Source organism: Henckelia pumila, chromosome 4 (genome assembly GCF_033568475.1).
Source record: "Henckelia pumila isolate YLH828 chromosome 4, ASM3356847v2, whole genome shotgun sequence".
Classification (NCBI taxonomy): Eukaryota; Viridiplantae; Streptophyta; class Magnoliopsida; order Lamiales; family Gesneriaceae; genus Henckelia; species Henckelia pumila.
The window spans coordinates 7,287,662-7,314,187 of NC_133123.1; the positions used below are offsets into that span (position 1 = coordinate 7,287,662).

Here is a 26,526-nt window from a genome sequence, read left to right on the forward strand (position 1 = left end):
GTGTAATTTATTATCTCAAGGAAGGTGAGTTTAGTCTAGAGGTTGTTGGAAGGAATGAGCACTTGAAGAGTGAAACTTGCACTGAATTGTCATACGTTGCTAAGAAGATTTGAGACGGAATTCGATCTAAGTTGCATGAAACTGGAATGACATTTCACACACACACGTTCACGTTAAACCGAAGGTGTATTATGAAAAGTTGAGAGCATGTCTGTGTTTTTGGTTTTGTGATTGAACTTCTCGGAGGCTTTGCACATTTATGAATCATCCTTACTCATGTTTTTGTTTGCATTTTGTTTTTGCATGTCTTGCTCGAGGGCGAGCAAGAGTTAAGTATGGGGGTGTTGATAAGTGCAGTTTGTATGCATTAGTTTGTGATATTTTTATTTATATTTTTGTGTGCATTCATATTATTTTTATGTGTTTTTTATGTGTTTTAGTTCATGTGTATGTATTTCACTTCCCCGGTTAATTTTGTAGGAAATTGGATTTTTGAAGAGCGAATAACAGAGCAGCCTTGACATAAAAATCATATTTAATTTTTGAGAGATCCAAATCCGATCTCCACCGGTCAGATTAAAGTTCAAGATGTTTTGAAGCTGCAGTCCAAGTTTCAGGTCAATCCGACGCCTAGATCTTAAGATATGAATTTTTCAAAATCGTCGCTCGGAGCAGGAAAAAGTTGCGCTTTTGGTGGGAGTTTAGCGCCTCAAGGGGCGCTAACGCGCTAAGAAGGTGAGCAATCGCGCTGAGGAGGAAGCTATCGCGCATGTTCAGCAAGAATAGAGCGCGCGCGTGCGAGGGAATTATCTCGCGCGCGCGCAAGAGGAATTTCCAGAGAATTTTGAGAAGAACGCGCGCGAGCGAGCTTTTATCTCGCGCGCGCGAGAGAGGAAACCTGAGTCTCTGTATTTTAATGAAGTGCGCGCACGAGGACTCCAAGGCGCACGCGCGCGTGTTGACGGGCCAGAAAATTCCGAAAATTATATTTCAACTAGGAAATTAATTTTTAAGGCTTTCCAAACACTATAAATAGGAGTTTTTATTATTTTACAAGGGTTCCACAATTTTTTTGAGTTGGAGACGGAGGCAGAGACGGCTACATGCTTGGGAGAAGAATTCTTTTCTCTTTTCTTTTATTTTTCTTTTATCAATTCATGATTAAAACTTGGTTTTGAATTATGAATTGTGAGTAGTTTTTCTTTTTCGATCAAGGCCAGGTGATTGGGCCAGACAATTTATGTATAAAACTCGTTTGTTTATTTGGGATTTTTAGACTTGATTTGAATTTATTAATTATCGAATTTATATTTGTCTTACAAATTTCTTGGCCAGTTATTTGTTTGCTTGTTAATCGATTCCAAGTCGACAGAGGAGGTCTCGATTTTGATCACTTCGATAATCAACATAGTGTAAAACTGACTAGAAATAGAATTCGGTTTCATTATGCGGTTTAGGTTTTTACTGAATTTTCACAGCAATTTATGCATTCAAATTTGATTAGAATTACGAAAGATTAGTTCATCAATATTTGAATAGGTTGATTGTTCTAGAAATAGTCCTTCGAACAAATTAGGAAAATTCCCGTGAATTACGATTAAGTCTGATATCTTAGATTTACTGCTTGTTACATGAATTGTCTGGTACCTACGTGAGTCCTTGATCGAACTTTTCCAAATTTAAGTTAATCCAAAGTTTCCAGCTGCGTTTTAATTAATTTGATCTTTATTGCAATTTTATTAATTTTTATAAAATATGAAATCATCCTTTTTAATTAGTCTAGATTAAGTAGAAATAAATATATTTTGGTAATCATTTTTATACAGTCCCTGTGGGTTCGACACTTGCACCTTTGTCCACTATATTATTACTTGACCTGGTACGCTTGCCAGTTGAATTTATTCACACCGATTAACGCGGTCACTAAGACTCTATCTCGAGCTATCCCTGTCTTTTTTGACCAGCTTCTGCCCCACCTATTGTCATGCACACATACAAAACAAAGCAATAGCCGGATACTTCCGGTGAGAATAAAATCCCAGTATAAACAACATAAGCGCAAGATAATAAACGTGAATGCAATGCTTATGACAAAAGAGGCTATCAAGCTGATATCAATTGAATATAAGTTCTTGGGATCCCGAGGAAATAAAATCTTTAACGAACACCAACTCACCCAATCGAGGTGAAGTTAAATACTTTATTTTCTCTGACTTTGGTGCAACTATAGTGAGTCTTCTAGCTCTGAAAGTAAGTCTACATTCCGTGCCACTCAACTACAATCCGCCAAATGTCATATGCACTCTAGGTTTTTCAACCCTTTGTGCTTATCAGGTTAGAGTTCAAGATGAATGCAACATATTCTGTATGCATCAAATGCTATAAACATCTTGAACAACTAATCACATAAGCAAGTAAAGCAACACAATCATGCAATCACATAAGGTACATAAGCAAATCAGTATGTGATTGACAAGGAAATACTCGAAACAATAGCTATGTCGAGTGTTCTATCCCATCTGGATTAGCTGTCATTTATACCTTTCGTTGTCACGTCTGAAATTACTTCCAATCTGCAATGACATCAATGATAAATCATATCAAAAGGCTGCTCAACTTTCAACTCAATCTCAAGTGCAAATGCTAGCAAACCTTGCTTCAAATCCTTCTCGGTTTGAATCGGAGATCTAGAGCTCGGAAACTTCAATATAAAGCTGAGAAATGACATATCGAATAACTAAAAAGATCAGATGCAACTCAAACCTTGCTTCTTTCAATCAATACTATAAAAGTCTTGACATTTTTCGAACCGACGACATAACGGCTAAAAACCGGCAATCCAAACAATATCATAAGCAATCCAACAAGCAAGATAACTCATAATATCATCTCCATAACATCAAAATCAGTAACAATCAGACATGGTAGTGTTCGACTTTTACTTCTTAAAATCATAAGAAATCCAAACCACAGTCTTTTTTCGAACCGTATGCGAATACACAATCGGTACAGCTCATATATGCATATATCGTAAAATCATGAATTTCTATCTTCCACATAAAAATAAAGTCTAAGAAAAATGATGAAATTTGTACCAAAACGAAGGTCTCGGAACGGCGATCGCAGATATATATTTATCTGGAATTTCTGACAACCGGATCGCAAGATATTGAAGCTTTTAAGAGACAAAAATGGAGTCTTGGGGTTTCAGCCGTTCTTCCTTTTCTTTTCTGCTCATTCACGTGTGAATTGGCTGAATAAGGTATAAGTGTAGAAAAATATTAGCCAAATTGCAGTTTAGTCCCTGAACTTTTGGTTATTTGCAATTCAGTCCCCAAAAAAGCGATTTAATTCAATTTCAATCCTTATTCATTTAAGAATATTAGAATTTAATTCTAAATTCTAAATATTCCCAAATTAAATATTCTCGAATTAAAATTAAATAATCCCGGGCCTTACATTTCTCCCCCACTAAGACATGAGTTCGTCCTCGAAATCATAAGCAAGCTGTATATGTAATCTGTATACACATAAGAGAATGAAATAATATAAAGCATCATAAGAACTCACATCAATGAAACAACTCTGCAAATCTCTGTCTCATATCTGACTCAGTCTCCCAAGTCGCTTCTTCAGTGCCATGTCGACTCCACTGAACCTTGACTAGCTGAATAATCTTGTTTCTGAGCTGTTTATCTTTGCGATCAAGAATCTGAATAGGTTGCTCAAAATAACTGAGAGTCTCGTCAAGTTCAGCTTCATCAGGCTGAATAATATGGGAAGGATCATGTAGCGACCCTACCCGGATCCACTACCTAATCAGAGTTAAGAGCATAATTAAACATGCATTAAAATAAATCGCTGTGGAAGACTTAAATAAAAGCAGACCGACAAAATACAACCGGTTAAACATATTCGATTATACAACCCAATCGAATTAAATAAGCCTAAAGGCAAAACCTACAGCTAATCATGTTGTCTTCACTGGTCGCTGGTTACTCCAATGCTCCTGGTGCTCAATCCTGCACCTACACCTGCCCCGTTGAATGGGGTGTCCAAATACACAGAAAAGACTGGGCGTGAGCTCTAAGCTCAATACGAAAGCACGGGGTAAAACATACAAATATGATGCATGCAAATGATCGGGTATCCATATCTGGGATAAATGTATACAACTGCTCAGTAATGGCACCTAGGACATGAGTGGTACAACCCGGGGAGCAAACCCTGCGTACACTGCTCATTCCTACTCATTCCTACTGGACATGGACCGTGTCCTCCAGATGCTAACTACTCATGACCCATCAGTCACTGAGCACTAGACATCAACTGTCCAAACAGGGCTAAGCGGCCCTACATGACTCATCTCAAAAGATGGACATGCACAATATGATATGCACATGCTACATAATAATATGACACACAAATGCAACATATAAGCATGCAACCCGCTGGCTATCACAGTCAATACTTACGTACCTTTCTACAGGCAGTTCCTAGCAGTCCCACTTTAGGTTCCAAGCATATCCTCACCTCTACAATGAAAATACCCATGCATCATTAATTAAGCTCGAAAAGCCTTAATTAAGCTATTGCATACTCCTAAATAATTTAAGGAGACCATAGCTATACCTGCGTCCGTCGTCAGCCCGCTGATGACAATTGCCTCAAAACTAGGCCACAGCTCCGCCTCGACGCCTGGATTGCTATGCCACTTCCGGATTCCCAATAGGATGCCTAGAACTCCCTAGATCTGAGTTAGAAGGCTAAGGAATCAGAGAGAAGAAAGGAAAGGTGCACTTGAAAATGAAATCTCGGCCCCCTATTTATAGGCGAAGTTCGGATCCTCCAAACTCGACTTCGAGTCCTCCGAACTGGTTCGGATCCTCCGATCCCGACTTCGGACCCTCCGAACTCACATCAGTGTCGTCACCAATGACGTAATATTTCGAGACAGCTAGCTGGCACTGTTCGGATCGTCCGAACGTACTTTGGGCCGTCCGAACTCCTCGGGCCTCCGTTTCTCGGCTCCGATCATGTTCGGGTCCTCCGAACCTCTGTTCGGATCATCCGAACCTCCCAAACCCTAACCAGCATTTTCGAGTATTCTGAATCCAATTATGAAGTCCGTTAGTCCAACAGGAACTTCCTTAATTGTGTTTTACTTAATCCAACATGATTATACTCAAGATGAATGCAACATGTTCTGTATGCATCAAATGCTATAAACATCTTGAACAACTAATCACATAAGCAAGTAAATCAACACAATCATGCAATCATATAAGGTACATAAGCAAATCAGTATGTGATTGACAAGGGAATACTCGAAACAATAGCTATGTCGAGTGTTCTATCCCATCTGGATTAGCTGTCATTTATACCTTTTGTTGTCACGTCTGAAATTACTTACAATCTGCAATGACATCAATGATAAATCATATCAAAAGGCTGCTCAACTTTCAACTCAATCTCAAGTGCAAATGCTAGCAAACCTTGCTTCAAATCTTTCTCGGTTCGAACCGGAGATCTCGAGCTCGGCAACTTCAATATAAAGCTGAGAAATGACATATCGAATAACTAACAAGATCAGATGCAACTCAAACCTTGCTTCTTTCAATCAATTCTATCAAAGTCTTGACATTTTTTGAACCGACGACATAACGGCTAAAAACCAGCAATCCAAACAATATCACAAGCAAGATAACTCATAATATCATCTCCATAACATCAAAATCAGTAACAATCAGAAATGGTAGTGTTCAACTTTTACCTCTTAAAATCATAAGAAATCCAAACCACAGTCTTTTTCCGAACCGTCTGCGAATACACAATCGGTACAGCTCATATATGCATATATCGTAAAATCATGAATTTCTATATTCCACATAAAAATAAAGTCTGAGAAAAATGAATGAAACTTGTACCAAAACGAAGGTCTCGGAACGGTGATCGCAGATATATATTTATCTGGAATTTCTGACAACTGGATCGCAAGATATCGAAGCTTTTAAGAGACAAAAATGGAGTCTTGGGGTTTCAGCCGTTCTTCCTTTTCTTTTCTGCTCATTCACGTGTGAATTGGCTGAATAAGGTGTAAGTGTAGATAAATATTAGCCAAATTGCAGTTTAGTTCCTGAACTTTTGGTTATTTGCAATTCAGTCCCCTAAAAAGTGATTTAATTCAATTTCAATCCTTATTCATTTAAGAATATTAGAATTTAATTCTAAACTCTAAATATTCCCAAATTAAATATTCTCGGATTAAAATTAAATAATCCCGGGCCTTACACCAACGTTCAGAAGTAATTCTCTTTTTTGGACATCAATGAGTGCTTTTACTGTCTCTAGGAAAGATCTTCCTAAAATAAACTGCAGTCCAAATCTTACTCCATATCAAGTATCACAAAATCCACCGAAAATATGAATTTGTCTACTTTCACCAATACATCCTATATTATTCTCCTTGGATATTTGAAAACTTATCAACCAGTTGTAATGTCATACTTGTAGATTTTCGTAGTGATCGAACGTGCAGGTAAATTTGTTAGTCATCATTTAGCCTTATCTCTTAGAGAAAAAGGGAACAAATGCAAATGAATAGCATTTTCAGAAACTCCATGTTGTTTGAAAGTATCACAAATTTTCAGGAAATTTTCAACATGAGCAGTTGGATCATCAATTGTTGTCCCACCAAATTGGACTGAGTTCTTAATCATCTGAATGATGGCAAACTTTATCTCGAAATGGTCTGCTGCTATCGTTGGTCTGATGATGTTTGGTTTAGCATACTTGATAGATGACAGTGCACTATCCATCATAGATTTGTACGTCGGTGGTTCATTAGCATCATCATCATCTCTATCGATGAGTGGTGGTTCGTTCCCAGTCATAGCTTCTCTTTGCTGCCTTCTTCACCTACGAAAAGTTCTTTCGATTTCCGGATCAAATAGTATGAGATCTGAGTCAGATGAGTATAGCATGCACCGTATGAATGTTCCTGTGTTTGAAAGATTCAAAGATGAGAATAGTGATTAAAATTGGTATAGAGAAAAATATATAAGATAAGTTAAAGTTATTAATAGTCTCCTGCAACGGCGCAAAAAACTTGATCGAGAAATTATACCACGGAAAATAAATTCCAATATTTATCAATTAAGCTCGAAATAATTGCAAGTGCATGAATCAAGTTATATTAAAGTGTACGTGAGTACAAGTATTTTTCTTAGAGACTATATCAGAATATCATGATTTCCTATATAAATTTCTAACCAAAGTTAACTAATGACAAGAAATTAAATTACTCGAAGAAATAATGCTCAAATATATTTGTTAAAATGTATGATGATGAAAGTTGTTGGAATCTCGATTCATCTACCCCTTAATTAATTTGGCGATTGAAATTCAACTCCTACACATACTTTTGACATGTTCCCTAAACTATCGACACTCTCTCTCAAGTTATGCCCACCTAATTCAAGTTAATGAAATAACCAGGACACTCTGCTTATTTATCATTACTAATTGCACGACGCTCTTTTAAATCCCATAACTTTCAAACAACATGGAGTTTCATGAACTATTGCTACAACTTAAATTGTAATTCACCCAAGTGTAGGTTTTCTGCAAGTAATATACTCGTGAGCACGAGATCAATCCACAGAGAGGTGTTGTAAGTTTAATTTTAGAAATTATATATTATAGATAAAAAGATTATTATAAAGTTTAAGTACACAAATTATAAAATTGTCAAGGTTTCAAAGGTTCATTATTGGTTTATTTAAAATTGCTTAACAAAAATAAATAAAATAAAATAATATATAGTAGAACAAATAAATATTTAAACAAATATATCATATAATATAATTTCCACAAAATAAATATTAGATTAGCCAATATTTAATACATGGTACCCATAATATATATATATCTATAGATGTTATAAATATAAACATAAAATAACAATAAAATATTTAAACAATTATATCATATAATATAGTTCCCACTATATAAATATCAGATTAACTGATATTTAATATATGGTACCCATAACATATATATAAGTGCATAAATATAAATTGACATAAAAGTAAATGTTAGAACAAATCACAATACTTTATTTAGAACAACCGGCAGAGCCACGCTATCGTCTAAATAAAATATATGACTTTTTATGTTAGATGCGATAAAGTAAATGTTAGATGCGAGAAAGTAAATGTTAGTTGCGGAAAGGTAAATGTTAGTTGCGGAAAGTAAAAGTTAGTTCAAATCACAATATATTATTTAGAACAACCGACAGTGTCACGCTATCGTCTAAATAATATATATGATTTTATTGTAAATAGATACATATATTTATAGTATATAATTATTGTAGTATTTATTGTATCATATTTGAAAACAAATCAAGGTAATCACATTCAAGGTACCAAGCATTTGATGTAAATAGATAACAACAAATCATCCAAAATTATACCTACAAATAAAGATCAATTAGTAAAAATAAAAATAGAAAAGGAAAGAATATACAAAATATAAACAATCTTACTTGACCAACAATGAAACCTTTTCACCTTGACATAAAAATATTTAGCTTGTCATGAACATGAAACTCAAGAATAAGGATAAAAGAAATTTCATACTTAAACTTGGAGAAATATGCACACTCAAACTCTTATTCTTACATTCAAGAACACAACACTAATTTACAATATGACCTCTCTTGCCTCTCTTGCTTCTCTTGCTTAACACAAGGCCTCTATTTATAGGCCAAAGGAGAGGAAAATTCCAAACATGTAAAAATATACAATAATAAACTTGTCTTCAAAGTCCAATTTATGACCCTACTGTAAATCACGCATATCACGCCTTAAACCACTGATTTGGACTTTTCACAAAACACCAAACTTGTAGGCCTATTTCTGTAGATGTGTTTGGATATAAGATTCGTCTGATTTGGATAAATTATGAATTTGTTATGATTTTTTTTACCGCAGCTGGTCACGGTAAAAGTAAATCTGTCCACTTTTTGGTATTTGCATATTTTGATGAAGTTTTTGGTATTTCTTGTCTTCTACAAAGTTGAATATGCTTCATTAGTGAATCCACAGAATTTGAAAGCACTCCAATATGATTTTTTTAGCTTGAGTAATTTTATTTTTACCAAACCTGCGTAAACCGTAAAAAATAACATTTTTAGTAAAAACACTTAAATATAAGCACATAACACTAAAACAATATAAATTTATAATTTTAATGAAACTTAAATATTAAAACACAACTTATAACATATAAATAATTACATATTTTAAGTTTCATCACACCCCCAAACCGGCTAATTACTAGTTCCTTAGTAATAAAATTTCATAAAATCACAAGTTAGATTTTTGTTCCTTAATATATATATTCAAATTTGCAAACTTTGAAATTTTAAAACATACTTGTAAGAAGATCATATGTTTATTTATAAATCTTGATATCAAATAATATATTAATATATAATTTGATGGGTTATACATATATATTTCACACAATATCAAAATATTAAATATATATATAATTTTTTATATAAATATTTTCTAAAAACTTTGAGAATAATATAATTAAAATGATAATAGGAATAATTTTCATAACATGTATATCATCAAAAATATTAATGTAAAAGTCTCAACTCCATATTCTCCCGGTTTAAAGTATTTCATATATAGCTGTTTTTCACTCATGGAGTTGGAAGAAAATTATACACTCTTTGAAAATGGCTAGTAAAGCAGACAATCAAATAACCTAATATTGAAAATAAGATCGGATAATTTACAAAGAATAAACCCATTTTGTTTTTTTTCTTTTCTTTTTTTTTGCTTGGCTGCAAAATTGTTTTTACATAACTAAATACCTCCAATAAACTTTGAAAATGTAACATATTTTTTTTCAAAGTTTATTTATTTGTTTATTTTTTTGATGAGGTAAATCTATTACATTGATAATTATAGTAGAGATATTAATACTCTACATCTTTACAATAAAACTTCAAACAACTTTGCAGTCAATTTTCATAAGGACAATTTTTTTTTTCAAAATGGGTTTAATCTAATAATCAACAATTTCTTAATAATCAATAAAAGCTTATAAGTTGTTTTCTCAATTCTCACCTCTTACTCACAAAATGTATGTGAGTATATATTGCACTTTTACAAATTAATTCCTTCAATTATACATGATATTATTCATTCAATCAATATCATTTTAACCATATACTCATAAAAGGTTTAGAAAATATGTTATTTTAAAACACACAAATATATAATTTATAACTTTAACCCATCAATTATATATTTTTTCTATTAAATTGATAAAAAGAAGAATAAATAAACATCTATACCAAAAAACTTCATTTTCTTAGTAGTTTGTAATTTAAATATATACGGAATATTAAAATCTAATCTATTGTGATAATATGATAAATAAAAACTAATGCGCGTCAGGAGTTTTTTTTTTTTTTGCTCCTTACTCTGCCATTGAAAAGGAAAAACAAATATTATTATAGAAATTTTTTTTAATTTTTAAAATTTTATAATTTTTTTTATTTTTGAAGGATAAACCCTCTCCCAAACCTGAATATGACATTTTTTTAATTTTTTTTAAGAAAAATAAATAGTACATGATGAAAGAGATATCACCTGAAATTTATTGAAGATGAGGAACAAACACAAACCATTTCGTGACATGTTGAATCAATGATGACTTCAACATCTTCTTATGAGTTGAGGGCTGGCTTACCATCCAATTTTTTTATAAATTGGCAAATAGGATTTTTTTCAGTCAGATTCCCAAGACTATTATCATGACGCTACGCTTGGAATAGTTTCCATAAACGGAAAAGTTGACCTTGTACATCTTCACTAGAATGCGTCTCAAGAGTCAATGAGATGTCATCCAATGACTCTTTACTCAGCTCATTCTTAATGAAATCAATTTTATCTTCTCTAATTGTGGAAACACATCCCAAAGATCTGCATCGTTTGTTACAAGTCCATCTGGCACATTTATGACAAACATCTAACCTTTTTGCCCTCCTTTTCTTCGCATAGGTGCTTTTTCCTAGTCCGGACATATTTCGAACATGTAAGAATTTTGGAACTTCGCCACCTATTCGAACCTTGGCTTCAATTATAAGACAAATATTCTCCGGAATTCCTTTTAGCATAAGCATTCTCAATCTTTCACGTCTGCATTCATAAATTATTCTTCGAACCTTTTTAGAAACAGGAGAACAAATATATTTTCCATGTTCTTTGATAGCTTCTTCCATTTTGAAAATAAATTGAATTTTTTTTAAATTTTTGGATCAGTTATTGTGGGAAACCAATTTAACCGACTGTAAGAACCACGGAGTACCGTTATCTGCCACTTAACCGGGAAGTGAACTCAATTCGTCAAAAATAAAATGAAAATATAAGTAACAATTAAGTTGGATCATATAAAGGCATAAATTCTTCATTAAGAACTTCATTTTCTATAAACGGTTTAACTCTTTGCCCATTAAATTTAAATACATTATTATTTTTAGGATTTTCAACATCAACAGCATCATGAGGATAGAAAAATTTAACAATAAATGGTCCAGACCATCGCGATCTAAGTTTTCCTGGAAACAAAAGCAAGCGATAATTATAAAGTAAAAATTTTTGTCCGATTTCAAAAGATTTTCTCATAATATTTTTATCACGAAAGACTTTTGTTTTATCTTTATAAATCTTTGAATTTTTAGTTTTTTTCTTTGACAACAATTGATCTCTACATACCTCAGAATGAAAAACTTTAATGACACTACTTACCTCATTGTCGGGTATGCATCGTTGAAAAATTTGATAAGGATAATACTTAAACAAATAAGGATCATCCCAATAAATTTTTTTTACCTCTTTGAAGAATTTATTTTTATTTTGTGAACTCCAATGAGAAGACATTTTATTTGTCAAAAGAAAATTTACAATATTAGCAAACTAAGACATAGTAGTAGCATAAAATAGTTTATCATCTGGAAAATTTTTATTTATTGGCATTTTATTTTTAGATGATTTAGATAAATGATCGGCTACTACATTTTTTTTTCTTCTTCAAGTTGATTGTTTTCTTCAAATAATTTTGATTCAAAAATATTTTTCGAATCAAAATTTTCCACCAAACAAACTTCAGATTGTTTATTTAAGTTATCTTGTTGACATTCTTCCACGATAGTTTCTATTGCATTATCATCTTCATCTTCATTAATACTTGGTTGTTTACTCAAATTGAACACATTAAGTTCTAAAGTCATATTTCCAAAAGATAATTTTATTATTCCATTTCGACAATTAATTAAAGCATTTGAAGTTGCTAGAAATGGACGTCCTAATATTATTGGAATTTCATTATGAACTTCTATTGGTTGTGTATCCAAGACAATAAAATCCACAGGATATATGAATTTATCGACTTGAACTAAAACATCTTCTACGATATCTCTAGATATTTTGATTGACCTATCGGCTAGTAAAAGAGTGACAGATGTAGGTTTTAAATCTCACAACTTAAGCTTTTCATAAACTGAATAAGGAAGTAAATTCACACTTGCTCCCAAATCTAACAAAGCTTTTTTAATTTTATTTTTTCCAATAATACATGAAATTGTTGGACAACCAGGATCTTTATATTTCAAGGTAGAATTATTTTGAATAATATAACTTACTTGCTCCGTTAAGAATGCTTTCTTATTTACATGCAAGTGTCTTTTCACAGTACATAAATCTTTTAAAAATTTTGCATACGAAGACACTTGTTTAATAGCATCTAATAGTGGAATATTTATTTTTACTTGTTTAAAAACTTCATAAATATCTTAATCATTTTTTTGTTTTTTATTATTAACTAATGCATGAGGAAAATGAACATGTTACTTTATCATCAACTTTCTTATGTTTAGGACTCAAAGGATCATCTTTATCAAAAGTATCAAGATTTTCATCATTACTCTTTGAGTTTGACTGATCTTTGTTATCATCACTATATGGATCATTAACTATTTTACCACTTCTAAGAGTAATAACAGATTTTACTTGATCAAATTTCTCTTGATTTTGATTTTTAGGATTAGGTTTTGGTTGAGATGGAAATTTTCCTTTTTCATGAATATTAAGTTCAGATGAAAATTTTGCAAGAGTTTCTTTCAAATCATTCATAGATTGAATGTTTTGAATATTGATAGACTCTTGCTTTTGAATGTATGCATGAATTTCATCTTCAAAATGTTTTCTTGGAGGTGGGATATAAGGAGCATAACCTTGATGATTTTGGTTATTTTGAAAAGGTGGTTGTGAAGGTTGTGCATTATTATCGTTCCTCCAACTAAAATTAGGATGATTTCTCCAAAAAGGATGATATGTTTGTGAAAAAGGATCTAATGTTGGTTTTTTGAAATTGTTAACATAATTGGCTTGTTCATGGAGATATTCTTTAAATGAAGGCAAAGTAGGACAATTTTTTGTAAGATGATCATGTGTGTCACATATATGACAAACAATTTTTTGAACACTTTTTAATTGATCACTTTTTTCATTTCTAATGACTCGATTTTTCTTGCTAAAGATGCAAGTTTAACTTGAACATCTACATCATCTTTAAGATGATAAATATCACCCCCATTTGTTGAATTATTGGTTTTACATGGTGGTTCAATTGAGCCTATATTATCCCAATTTTGAGCATTTTCTGCTAATGACTCCAAATATTCCATAGCTTCATTTGGGTTTTTATCTTCAAAAGTTCCATTACACATGAATTCTATCATTTGCCTATCTTTATGTATTAAACCTTCATAAAAGTGAGAAACTATTCTCCATATTTCAAAACCATGATGTGGGCATGTATTAAGTAACTCTTTATATCTATCCCAACATTGATAAAATGTTTCCCCTTGTTTTTGAGAAAAAGTTGTAATTTGTCTTTTAAAAGAGTTTGTTCTATGGGAAGGAAAAAACTTTTTTAGAAATTGTTGTTGAATTTCTTCCCATGATCTTATTGAACTTGATCTCAAATTTTGCAACCATGTTTTAGCTTTATCTTTTAAGAAAAAAGGGAAAAGCTTTAATCGAACAGTATCCATGCTACAATTTTTATCATTATAAGTGTTGCAAAACTCCTAAAATTCTCTTAAATGCAAATATGGATTTTCATAATCTAAGCCATGAAAATTTGGTAAAAGTTGAATGACTTGTGGCTTAAAATTAAAATTAGATGCATCGGGAGGAAAAACTAAACAAGATGATGTACTAGTTCTTATTGGATTCATATGGTGCCTAAGTGTTCTTGGTTGTTCATGTTATTGATTATTATTATTATTATTATTATTATTATTATTATTATTATTATTATTATTATTATTATTATTATTATTATTATTATTATTATTATTATCAACTTGATTATTAAAATTATCCTCCATGTTTAAAATATTTTCAGATACTCGAACAAGTCTACCACTTTTTTTACGACTCCAAACAATCATACAATTAAAAACAACATACTATTTACATAATAACATAAATAACAAAATTAAACTTAATTTATATATCCCCGGCAACGGCGCCAAAAACTTGCTACAACTTAAATTGTAATTCACCCAAGTGTAGGTTGTCTGCAAGTAATATACTCGTGAGCACGAGATCGATCCAAAAAGAGGTGTTGTAAGTTTAATTTTAGAAATTATATATTATAGATAAAAAGATTATTATAAAGTTTAAGTACACAAATTATAAAATTGTCAAGGTTTCAAAGGTTCATTGTTGGTTTATTTAAAATTGCTTAACAAAAATAAATAAAATAAAAAATATATAGTAGAACAAATAAATATTTAAACAAATATATCATATAATATAGTTCCCACAATATAAATATCAGATTAACCAATATTTAATACATGGTACCCATAATATATATATATATATAGATGTAATAAATATAAACATAAAATAACAATGAAATATTTAAACAATTATATCATATAATATAGTTCCTACTATATAAATAACAGATTAACTGATATTTAATATATGACACCCATAATATATATATAAGTGCATAAATATAAATTGACATAAAAGTAAATGTTAGAACAAATCACAATACTTTATTTAGAACAACCGGCAGAGTCACGCTATCGTCTAAATAAAATATATGACATTTTTATGTTAGATGCGATAAAGTAAATGTTAGTTGCGGAAAGGTAAATGTTAGTTGCGGAAAGTAAAAGTTAGTTGCGGAAAGTAAAAGTTAGTTCAAATCACAATATATTATTTAGAACAACCGGCAGTGTCACGCTATCATCTAAATAATATATATGATTTTATTGTAAATAGATACATATATTTATAGTATATAATTATTGTAGTATTTATTGTATCATATTTGACAACAAATCAAGGTAACCACATTCAATGTACCAAGCATTTGATGTAAATAGATAACAACAAATCATCCAAAATTATACCTACAAATAAATATCAATTAGTAAAAATAAAAATAGAAAAGGAAAGAATATACAAAATATAAACAATCTTACTTGACCAACAATGAAACCATTTCACCTTGACATAAAAATATTTAGCTTGCCATGAACATGAAACTCAAGAATAAGGATAAAAGAAATTTCATACTTAAACTTGGAGAAATATGCACACTCAAACTCTTATTCTTACATTCAAGCACACAACACTAATTTACAATATGAGCTCTCTTGCCTCTCTTGCTTCTCTTGATTAACACAAGGCCTCTATTTATAGGCCAAAGAAGAGGAAAATTCCAAACATGTAAAAATATACAATAATAAACTTGTCTTCAAAGTCCAATTTATGACCCTACTGTAAATCACGCATATCACATCTTAAAACACTGATTTGGACTTTTCACAAAACACCAAACTTGTAGGCCTATTTCTGTAGATGTGTTTGGATATAAGATTCGTCTGATTTGGATAAATTATGAATTTTTTATGATTTTTTTACCGCAGCTGGTCACGGTAAAAGTAAATCTATCCACTTTTTGGTATTTGCATATTTTGAATATTTTGATGAAGTTTTTGGTATTTCTTGTCTTCTACAAAGTTGAATATGCTTCATTGGTGAATCCACAGAATTTGAAAGCACTCCAATATGATTTTTTTAGCTTGAGTAATTTTATTTTTATCAAACCTGCGTAAACCATAAAAAATAACATTTTTAGTAAAAACACTTAAATATAAGCACATAACACTAAAACAATATAAATTTATAATTTTAATGAAATTTAAATATTAAAACACAACTTATACATATAAATAATTACATATTTTAAGTTTCATCAACTATGCCACTCGTCCTAATTATGAATATATCTCTTGATGCAATTCATAAAATACAAAATTGTGATAAAGTTAGCTATGCTTCAACACATAAAAATAAATCAATGACAAATCAAATACTTGTAAAATAGAATAAAAAACTCGTCCAAAAATCAATCACATTCGTGTCTTGGCCCTCGGGGTAGGATTCCCTAAATTTCAACAAAATACGACTTAGCTACTCGAGTTCATCATAAAATAAATCTACAAGAGTTTTCTAAACATGAAAAATAAAAGTTGAAAAGAAAAGAAACTCAGAAAATGGTTGAGAATTTTTCAGTTCTTCAGTCGTCGCCTCCTATTTTGTTGGACGATTATTCAACCCTCAAAACGTCAGATTTTCATCTATATATATTGCCCAAAGAGTCCATTACTTTCGAAACACCAATTAAAATAAAATTTCCTTCAACGTGAGCATGCTCGGGCAATAAGAAATAGTCGCCCGAGCACACCCCTGCACTGCTTCCAACAATTTTTCTTTGTTTGTTGCGCTCGAGCACGTCTATGTACTGGCCCACGTAACAGTTTTCTTCATTTTGTTTCTTGAAATTCAACCAATAAAGCCCAAAGAGTGAACCAAATGCATAAACAAACACACAATGAACAAAAATACCCTTTTCCCATACAAAATTATGCAAAACAAATGCAAGAAAACCACAAAACAACACAAATAAACACGTAAAAACAACTCCCATAAATATTCTTAGTGGTCGGTTGACATCTTGAGCAATTGATATCTCCTGTAGAGCGGTTGATGTTTTTGATGATAAGTTACCAATTTTACAATAAATTGGCGGCAATTTTATAACAATGATGTATTATTTTGTTATCATCAAAGTAAGAATTCAACAAAGTTTTTGTTTTGATTATATATGATAAATTGTATCATTTATGGAACATTTTATATGTAATTGTGAAAAACTAAAAATTCAAAAACTTTATTATAAGTATATATTTATATATATCATTTATATACTATTTTAAATTTGTATCATTTTCTTGATTATGTATAATTAATTAATTAATTATTGTTTTCATTTTTAGTAACATAGATTTAGTCAATCTCTGCAACGAATACAAAAATTTATTGTGGGCACAAAATTACATATGGTAGGATTTTTGCATTTTATTTAGATTAAGTAAATAGTAAATAATATTATTGAATTTTTGCAAATTATTTAGCCCCAAGTATTTTAGGATTACTAGTGTAGTAACCCAGATTCCATTTTATGATAATAATATGTTAAACATGATTAAGGATTATTAATTAAACAAACCAGAGCACAAGTCAAGATCAAAAACACATGGTATGAGAATGAGCTAGGGTTGATGGATTTGACCATGGGCTCGGGTCGGTCATGAGTGGCTCGGGTCGGACATGGTTGGCATCAAGAGCTTGGTCGTGTGTGTGACTTTGACTAGGGCTCGGGCATTGAGCTAGAGCTCGGGCATGGAGCTTGGATTGAGCTCGGGTCTTCCTTTGGGGGCTCAGGTCGGTCATGATGGGAACCAAAGGAGGGTTCGGCCATGAGGGGTTCAGCCAAGGAAGGACATGGCTCGGGTCGGGACTTGGGTGCTCAAGAAAATGGAGGGTTTGGGCTTAAGATCTCGGCCAAGAGAATTTGTAGCTCGGGTCGGGTCTAGGAGTTCAATAAAGTGTTGTGCAAGGCCAAGGTAGTGTTCGGTCATGGGAAGAGCACATTGTGTTCAGGTCGGGAATGAACACTTGTCAACAAAAACAAGCCTAAACCCTCAAGGACAGGCAGGCAGGTGTGTGGACGCTTGCATGTGTGACTGCTGGCGCCTAAGCATGAGCTGTCAAAAATGATAGTGACTCAGCTCAAGCCTTTGATACGTGGCGTGCATACATGAGTTCGGACGTCTCGACATCGACTCGAGAATACCGAACACCCTAGTTTATTTTGTCTATAAATAGGGGCTGATGGTTCAGGTATTTTCACACACTTTCATCTCACTTCATATCTCTGCCCGGAAAAGAGTAGCTCGGGGAAGGAGTAGCTCGGGAGTTCGGGAAAGAGTAGCTCGGGAGCTCGGGAAGGAATAGTTCGGGGTCGGACCAAGAAACCAGGTCGGGTCAGGCTTAAGACCAGGTCGGGTCGGGAGTTGACCTAGGACAGCTAGGGGTTGTCTTTTTCCAGCTTAATTCAGACTTCGGTGTTAGGTACATACACATTGACTGAGATTGCCAGCGAGTATACATGTTTATATGTTGCATTTATTTGGCATTATTATGTGACATGATGTATGTTTTACCGCTTTCTATACTCATATATCATGTGCACATACACGTTGAGCCTATACCTTGTTATACCTGATTATAGAGCCGCTCAGCTCTATACTCGATAGTCTGTCACTGAGAGTACCGCGACGGCGGGGGCATTTATGTCTGTCTACTCTGGTGTACTAGACGAGTGTGGTTGCACCCAGAGGTTGATCTGTGCGGTAGCAGCACTCATGTGGCGCCGGTACTGAGCATGACTTTTCAGATGACCCTTCGTCTGTCATCATGTTGCATGCATTATATACATATGTTTACTCATGTCTATGTACTGGGCGTTAGCGCTCACGTCCTAGTTGTTATCTTGGACACCCTATTTCACGGGGCAGGTCGCAGGATGGACGGAGCTGGTGGTTCAAGGCAGAACTAGGGAGCTGGAGCCTTGATGAGATTTTATACAGCAAGATTTGTTTAGCTGTATAATGTTTACTTTTAAGATTTTCGATATGGTTGTATCACTACAGTATTAAGCCTAGACTTATTTTACTAAGCTGTTATGTAAATTATGGATATGTTTCCGCACGTTTTACTCTGTTAAGCATTTTGCTTTATTAAGTTATTGCATGCTATTAGTTGCCAGTTAGTAGGTGATTCCATGCAGGGTCACTACAACTAGAATAGGAATTGATATATTATATAATATTGATTATGCATATGTGTTAAAATGTGGATCATTGGATGAATGATTTGGGTATTACCATATGGTAGGATCTCATTAACCTTAAAGATACAATTTTTTTATTTAGGTAATATATTAACCAAAATATTATTATTGACACACGAAGACCATATCTCAAGTTGTCAAATAAAATAAAGATTTCATTCAATTCTCATGCCATTTTCTAAAAGTATGTCTACAAAGATACATTTTTTATTTAGATTATATATTATATTACTTTTTTTATTTAGATTATAATATAATATTATATATAATATCATATATAGCTCAATTTTTCAAATAAAATTTCTTTTATTGATCTTATGGCATGCATTTTCTATAAATATGTCGAAATAAGATTGAAATTACAATATGACGAGATACGTGATTACATGATTAATATTTTTTGGCAAGTATAAGATTAAGTAAATAGTAAATAATATTCTTAATTATAGTATTGAATTTTTTTTAATTGTTTAGCCCCAATTATTTTAGGAATACTAGAATATGAAAGGATGTATTACATAATATTTAGAAAACCTTATATTTTTAAAGATACAATTTTTATTTAAGAGAGTGTGTGTGTGTGTCTATATATATATATATATAGATATATATATATATATATATATATATATATATATATATATATATGAGTTTTGATATGGTGAGCACCTATCATGTGCACTTATGTGTGTACCTGCTGATGTGGCGTTCATCTATTGGATGTAAAGGATGCCACATCAGCGGTGCACACAAAAGTGCACATCATGGGTGCTCATAATATCAAATATATATATATATATATATATAACCAAAGTATTATATTGACACATTAAAACTGTATCAACTTGTCTAAATGAAATTAATGATGAACTACATTCTTCTATTATGGATGATTTTTTTCAACATCGAGTTAGTTTTTATGTGCAGTGCTACTTTAATCAACGATGTCTGTGTTCAAACCCGTGATCCAAATTTTTGCAATAGAGTTTTGGAGTCATTTTAATTGACCAAACCCAGCATCCAGTCAAAACTTATCAATAACCAACTGGGCACGATAGCGTTCCATATTAATTAAAAATATCTTTTCGATTTGTGAAAACAGTTAATCCTAAAATCTAACAATCGAGATAACTGCAACTGTTAAATTTAGTTTCGTTAATTTATTTAGATTAAACATGTCATGATAGCACAACACACCTAAACTATCGCTAATGAATAGCAATCATTCATGACAATTACGGATCACTGAACTCATGGTTAGCAATAGAAAATTGTAAATCAAATTAATTTGTCAGATTAATCGACCACAAAATTCATGAAAATAAACAATAAATCAATAAATACTAGAAACAGACAAGAACATCAATTTAAATCAAAACCTCACAGTGATAAATTTAAATAAAAAAAATAAAAACTTAGCCAAGCATAGTTGGCTTCATAATTCCTAAGAAAAAAAAAAGATTAAACCTAGAAATTATGAAGAATAAAAAAGAAGAAAATTTCCTTCTCTGGCCGTGCAGAGCATGCAGAACGCAGGAACAGAAATCTGGGATTCTCTAAATCCCAAAACTAACGTGTAAAAGCCCTAACAGAAAAGAAAAAATAAATCTAGGAAAAAGATAAGATTATCTACAAGATAATCTTGATAATTGTTTAAATAAAAAAACAAATCTCCAACAATATTTATCCAAAAAAAAATCTTCTTTTCAAAATTTTTCCATAAATTAAATATCATATTTATAATTACTCAAATATGGTATTTTCTTCTCAAATATTAAATCTTCAATTTCCACCGGACAGTAAAAGCGTAGTAACACAGCGCGCCCACGCCTTGCTTCACGACCTCTTCTAGTTTGCTCAATTTCTCAAAATTTCTCTTGAAAACTCCAAATGTGATGGAATTCAACCTTTTAGCCCAAATTTTGTCCAAGATCATCAAAATTCCTTCAACTAAAAAACACGACAAAATGCACCAATTAACAAATGCAAAAGATAAAAAACACGAGAGATATGATATTAAAAATATAATTATTATGAACTTATCAGAATCCGATTCCACATTTGACAATTCAGAAAATAATAATAATTAAATTAAGAACAATGGAATTTTTGGAACAATTTAAGCAATAGAGATTTGAAACAAAGTTTAAACATCTAGGGAGTAAACACAAAGTTAAGTTTAGCTTTAGGGAGTTATTTGTAAGTTGCCCTTATAACATCACTTTGCATGTCAAAATGTTTTAAAGATAATATATTATGATTAAAAATACGTAGTAATTTGTGATATGATCAATTTTAAAACGATAAAGAAAAAACTTGGCATCTGACTTTTTGTCGCTATGTTTTATATAAAAGTTTACATTAGAGTTCTTGTCGACAGTAATGAATGTTCATATTCCCTTTAAAAAAATGTGTTTGTGGATAAATGCGTCAATTTTGATGCGAACTTCTTGTTAAAAACAGCGAGAGTGTAAAATCTATAATTTTGAAACTGTTATATTTCATTTATCTTGATCTTGATTGTAATTTCACTTACCTATTATCACAAAAATCCTGTAGTAACCTGTTTAAAAAAAATAAAATCATGTAGCAACCAGATTACAATTTTAAATTGGTTAAGATGGTGTTTGATTAAGCTTATTAAAAATAAATTATAAGCTCTAGGATCTTATAAGTGAACTTATAAGCTGTCAGGTCTTATAAATAAGATGTTAAAGTATTTTGATAAACTTATTTTAAACAACTTAATTAAAGATGGTGGTGTGTTTGGTATTATAAGATATTTTTATTGTAAAAATCACAAAAAAAAGATATAATAGTGTGAAAATAATATAGTAATATATTATACAAAAAATAGTTTTAAATTTATCATAAATGTTAAAAATATATTTTAAAATAAAATATTTTAATTTTAAAAAATTGATAAATTATGTACAAAAAATGGCAAAGAACATGGTGGGAATTAAAAAATGATAAATTATGCACTGCAGGTCCCCATGTAGCAATTTTTTCTGATTTTTAATTAATTATATAATTAATAAATGTTTTTATAAAATCATTATTTATTTATAATGCAGGTCCCCACGTGAAAGTGTTAGCAGTACTTTTGCATTTTTATGCAGCGTCCGCTGTCTGTGATGGAGGATTGCAGTATTCATGTTCTACGTGTATCATGTTTATCTGGCATGTTTTATTTGCATATATTATGTCACGACTATTATGCTTCATACTTTTCATGTTGAGTATTGAAAGGAAATAAGGGTTGCACATAAACAGTTTGAGGTGTTGTCACAAGGTGTCGACAACACCTACTAAAACACCTTGAGTAATTTGCAGCGGAATATAAGTTAAGCGTGTATAAAATAAATAAGCAACCAAATAAATAGACTCAATTGAATTAAGCAAGAGTATAAATACTCTTGCAGCGCCTCATGGCAAAACTTCACTAGAAAACTTTTCAAAGAGTTTTACAAACCCTAAAACTAGTGACTATTGTAAAATTCAATTTCTCAACACAAGTGAGAAAATAAACAATAAAGTTTCTCCTAAAACCATTCTATATGAAATAGAATAACGAAAAACAGAATAAGGAGAAAAACTCTTGAAGCCAAAAACACGTGAGATGTAAACACCCTTCGATCAACAATCTTCGAGTGTTCTTAGCGGCTTCAAGCAACCACGACCAACCGTCAAGCTTCAGCAGTCCTTCGAACGTATTTCTTTGCTTTGGAAAACTCACGGTCTCTCAATGATCGATCACCTTTTTTTCTTGTGCGTGTATCTTCTCCATAAAATAGAGCAAGAGTCCTTCTTTAGAATGTTTCCTTGTAGGCATAGGACTCTAGATCTTGATCAAGACAAATCTACACAAAAAGAAATTAAATCATTAGATTTATGATAACATAATATTGATAACTTAAATTAAATCAAGTTAATCAAGAAATTAAATAACTTCATGTCCAAGAAAGGCAAAAGATAATCAATAAAATCTTTTTCAAAATAGGATGATTTTAAGGAATAAAATATTCCTTTCAATCTCCCCCTTTTTGCCTTTCTGGACAAAACACAACTAAACTCCCATTTAATCAAAAAACTCCCCCTTAATAGATTCTCCCCCTAATTATAAGCAGAGGTGTTGTCAAAAGATGTTGGTAACACCTAGCTATGACACATCAAATCAGAAAACATAAGTGCAAGGAGAAATAACCATACGAAACATCAAAGAGGAACAAAAACAAGTTTTGATTAGGAGCAGAGCAAACACAGAGCAATTAAAACTCATAACCTAAAATAGAAACAAAACAAAAAATATTAAAATTGATTGCTCTCGGAGTCATCCTCTTCACTTTCTTCTCTCCCTTTTTGTTCAGAAGGACCAGTTCCACTTAAAAGAGACTCATAGTGAGCCTTTAACCCTTCGTAGTAGGCAAGGTCAGCCTTTGCTTGAACAATCTTCTACTCAGCATGCACCAATTGAGCGTGTATGAATGCAGAATCAACCACTTGTGCAGCAGAAGGAGGTACAAAAACAGCAGCAACAGAAGAGGTGTTGGCAGCACCTGCCATGACACCTGCATAATCAGCAGTCTCAGACCAAGGAAGGTCGATCTTCCTGTTTCCTTTGAGCAATGCCGGTGCAATCTTCAGCAACTCCCCAGGCTCTATAAGAACTTCATCATCATCCTTTTTAATTTCTTGAGACAGCATCATAGAATAGATGAGTGGTGGATAAGGCAGCTTCAAAGTAGGTTGAGCACAGTCTGCAAATGCCATGACCGTGTCAAACACAAGTCTGCCATAGTTGAACGCAAATCCAGATCCAATAGCATACAAGACAGGAGCTTGATGCTTGGTAACCACACTGGAATTTCATGATGGAGTCCAGGTCTTCACAGCAGTTTTATGAAGAACAGAGTAAAAAGACGTAAGCTTTGCTGCCGATAGTTTCTTCGGGTGAGCAGGGTATGCAGTGGCATGACCCCCAGTGATGACAGAAATCATTTCCTCCATAGATGGTAGAGCAGCATCGTCAGAGGCAGGAGTCTGAAGGAATCCATTGATAATGGCAGGGCTGAATGAGAAGATCTGCCCTCGCACATACACTTTTCCATACTTCATGAATCTTGGATCCCTCACAGATTCAGTGAGATTGCAGTAGAATTCTCGCACAATCTCTCTGCAATAGGAACTAGCAGTAGTGACAGTAGACAGTAGGTTCCTTACCTCAAAAAATTTCACCATATTTTGAGCTCATAGCTCTCCACATCAATGTTGTGCTCTTCCAGAAACTCTCTATTGGCATAATTCTCCCAGAGATCAGAAATTTATTTAGAGTAAAAGGCGGATGAATAAGATGAATTAACCCGATACTCTTCTCCTAAGGTATTGTCCAGAGTGTCAGCAACACCTTCCTCATCTCCTTCAGAGTCATCAGAATCTGACTCTACTCCCAACTCATTCTCAGCATCTGAATCTTCACTCGAAGCAGAGCTGGAACTTTCAGAAGGGTGAGGGCGGTTGTCAGCATATTCCTGGAGTATTTCTTCATCCGGTTCATCCTCTGGTTCAGGAACAGGAGCAACAGGAGAGGATATAGTCTTTTTGCCTTGGGACTTCTTCATCTTAGCCATGAACTGGGCTATGGAAATCTCCTCATCATCAGATGGCACACGAGGAGCAGTAGAAGATGGTCCCTCAGAAACTGGAGTAGAAGTAGGAGCTTCTTTTTCAGCAGAAACAGATGGGGTCTCTGATTCAGTGGATTCACTGTCAGGGGATGATTTTTCTTCAGATTCAAATGGGACGGGGATGGTTGGAACAGAGGGTTCCATTGTACTTGCTTTTCCCCTTTTTCGATGTACAAGTTTGTAATCTTCATCATCACTGTCATCTCCTGAAGAAAATTCTGTATCTAGCATAGAAGGCCTTGATGGTTGACCCTTTCCACGAAAACGCTTTGAAGCAGTGTAATCTGGATTATATCCAGCTTGTCTCTTTGATTGTCGGGTCAAGGGTTTCGTGGGAAACACCCTATTCAGCATACTCATGTCTCGCATATTGTCCACGTCAATGGCATTACCAGGCTCTCCTGGAGCGATGGAGTCCAGAGGCACTGGTTCCTCAGCAATCGGAACAATAGCTTGTTCAACCACGGGGTGTGGTGATGTAGGTGTTGTGACACCTTCCGCAGCATCTTTATTGTAACCCATTCAGAACGGATATCTTGGGGATCAAAACCCTTTCCTGCCATGAAAATACGTGAGGATAGAGTATTTAGAAGAGAAGCAGGACACAATAACACAGAGAAGATGAGGGAATGCGGGATGAAAGTAAAGAGAAAAAGTGTTTCCAAAAAAAGATAGAATCCCAGATAAATAATCCCTCAAACCTTTCCTATTCTAACTCGGATTCTGAGTAGGCCCCAACGGTAACAATGAACCTAACGGTAACAAGGTGAGAAATGGTAACAAATCCTTTTTAAATTAGGCAATAAATCCCATCGATTTCCTCCGATAATCTTGGCACAAATATTTCACCAAATCTTTCCAATTTTAACTCCTCATCAGATTTTAACACCACTGAAACAAAATCCAATCACTTTTAAATTGAAAAATTCAGAGGATAGGGCACAAATCAAAATTTTTGTTCGATCAGAATTTTTAACCTTTTGGCATAATATATTCACACTAAAAGAAATATGCATGTCCTAAATATGACTAAAACAGAATGTGACATAAAATTAAAATGCAATTTGAGGCACAGCAAAATGTTGACAAATGAGGTGTTATCCACGATGTTGGCGACATCTCCCAGCAACACTTCAGGATTAAAAAATTTTTATATCCAATTCATTGTTTGTACAGAAGTGGTAGCCTGCACACTAAAGGAACGATCTTCAAATGGACCCCTCTAGGTAGCTTTTTCCATTTGCTTCTGATTATCAATCAAATTTGATGATTGACTTAATTCAAGCTTAACTTTTTCTTTTGATATTCTGAATTTTGTAAAGTCACTTTTCATTTGGGACAAGATCATGGAATACACGAACGTCCCTCCACTACTTTATGACTTAGTCAGAACTTTTCTTCAAATAATTCAATATTAATCTGTAAAAAGATTTGCACAGAATCCTGAGTGAAAACTAGTCAATGG

General features: G+C 32.7%; 1 long non-coding RNA gene and 1 other non-coding gene across 2 annotated transcripts in view; both read left to right on the forward strand.

The window, feature by feature from the left end:
- The window catches only part of LOC140863885 (uncharacterized), a 99,683-nt gene that overhangs the window by 62,809 nt on the left and 10,348 nt on the right, over positions 1-26,526 (forward strand). The gene's annotated exons all lie outside the window — the stretch shown is intronic.
- Positions 13,884-13,994, forward strand: LOC140870015 (small nucleolar RNA R71). The gene has a single exon (XR_012147000.1). It is a non-coding gene; the product is annotated as a small nucleolar RNA R71 (small nucleolar RNA).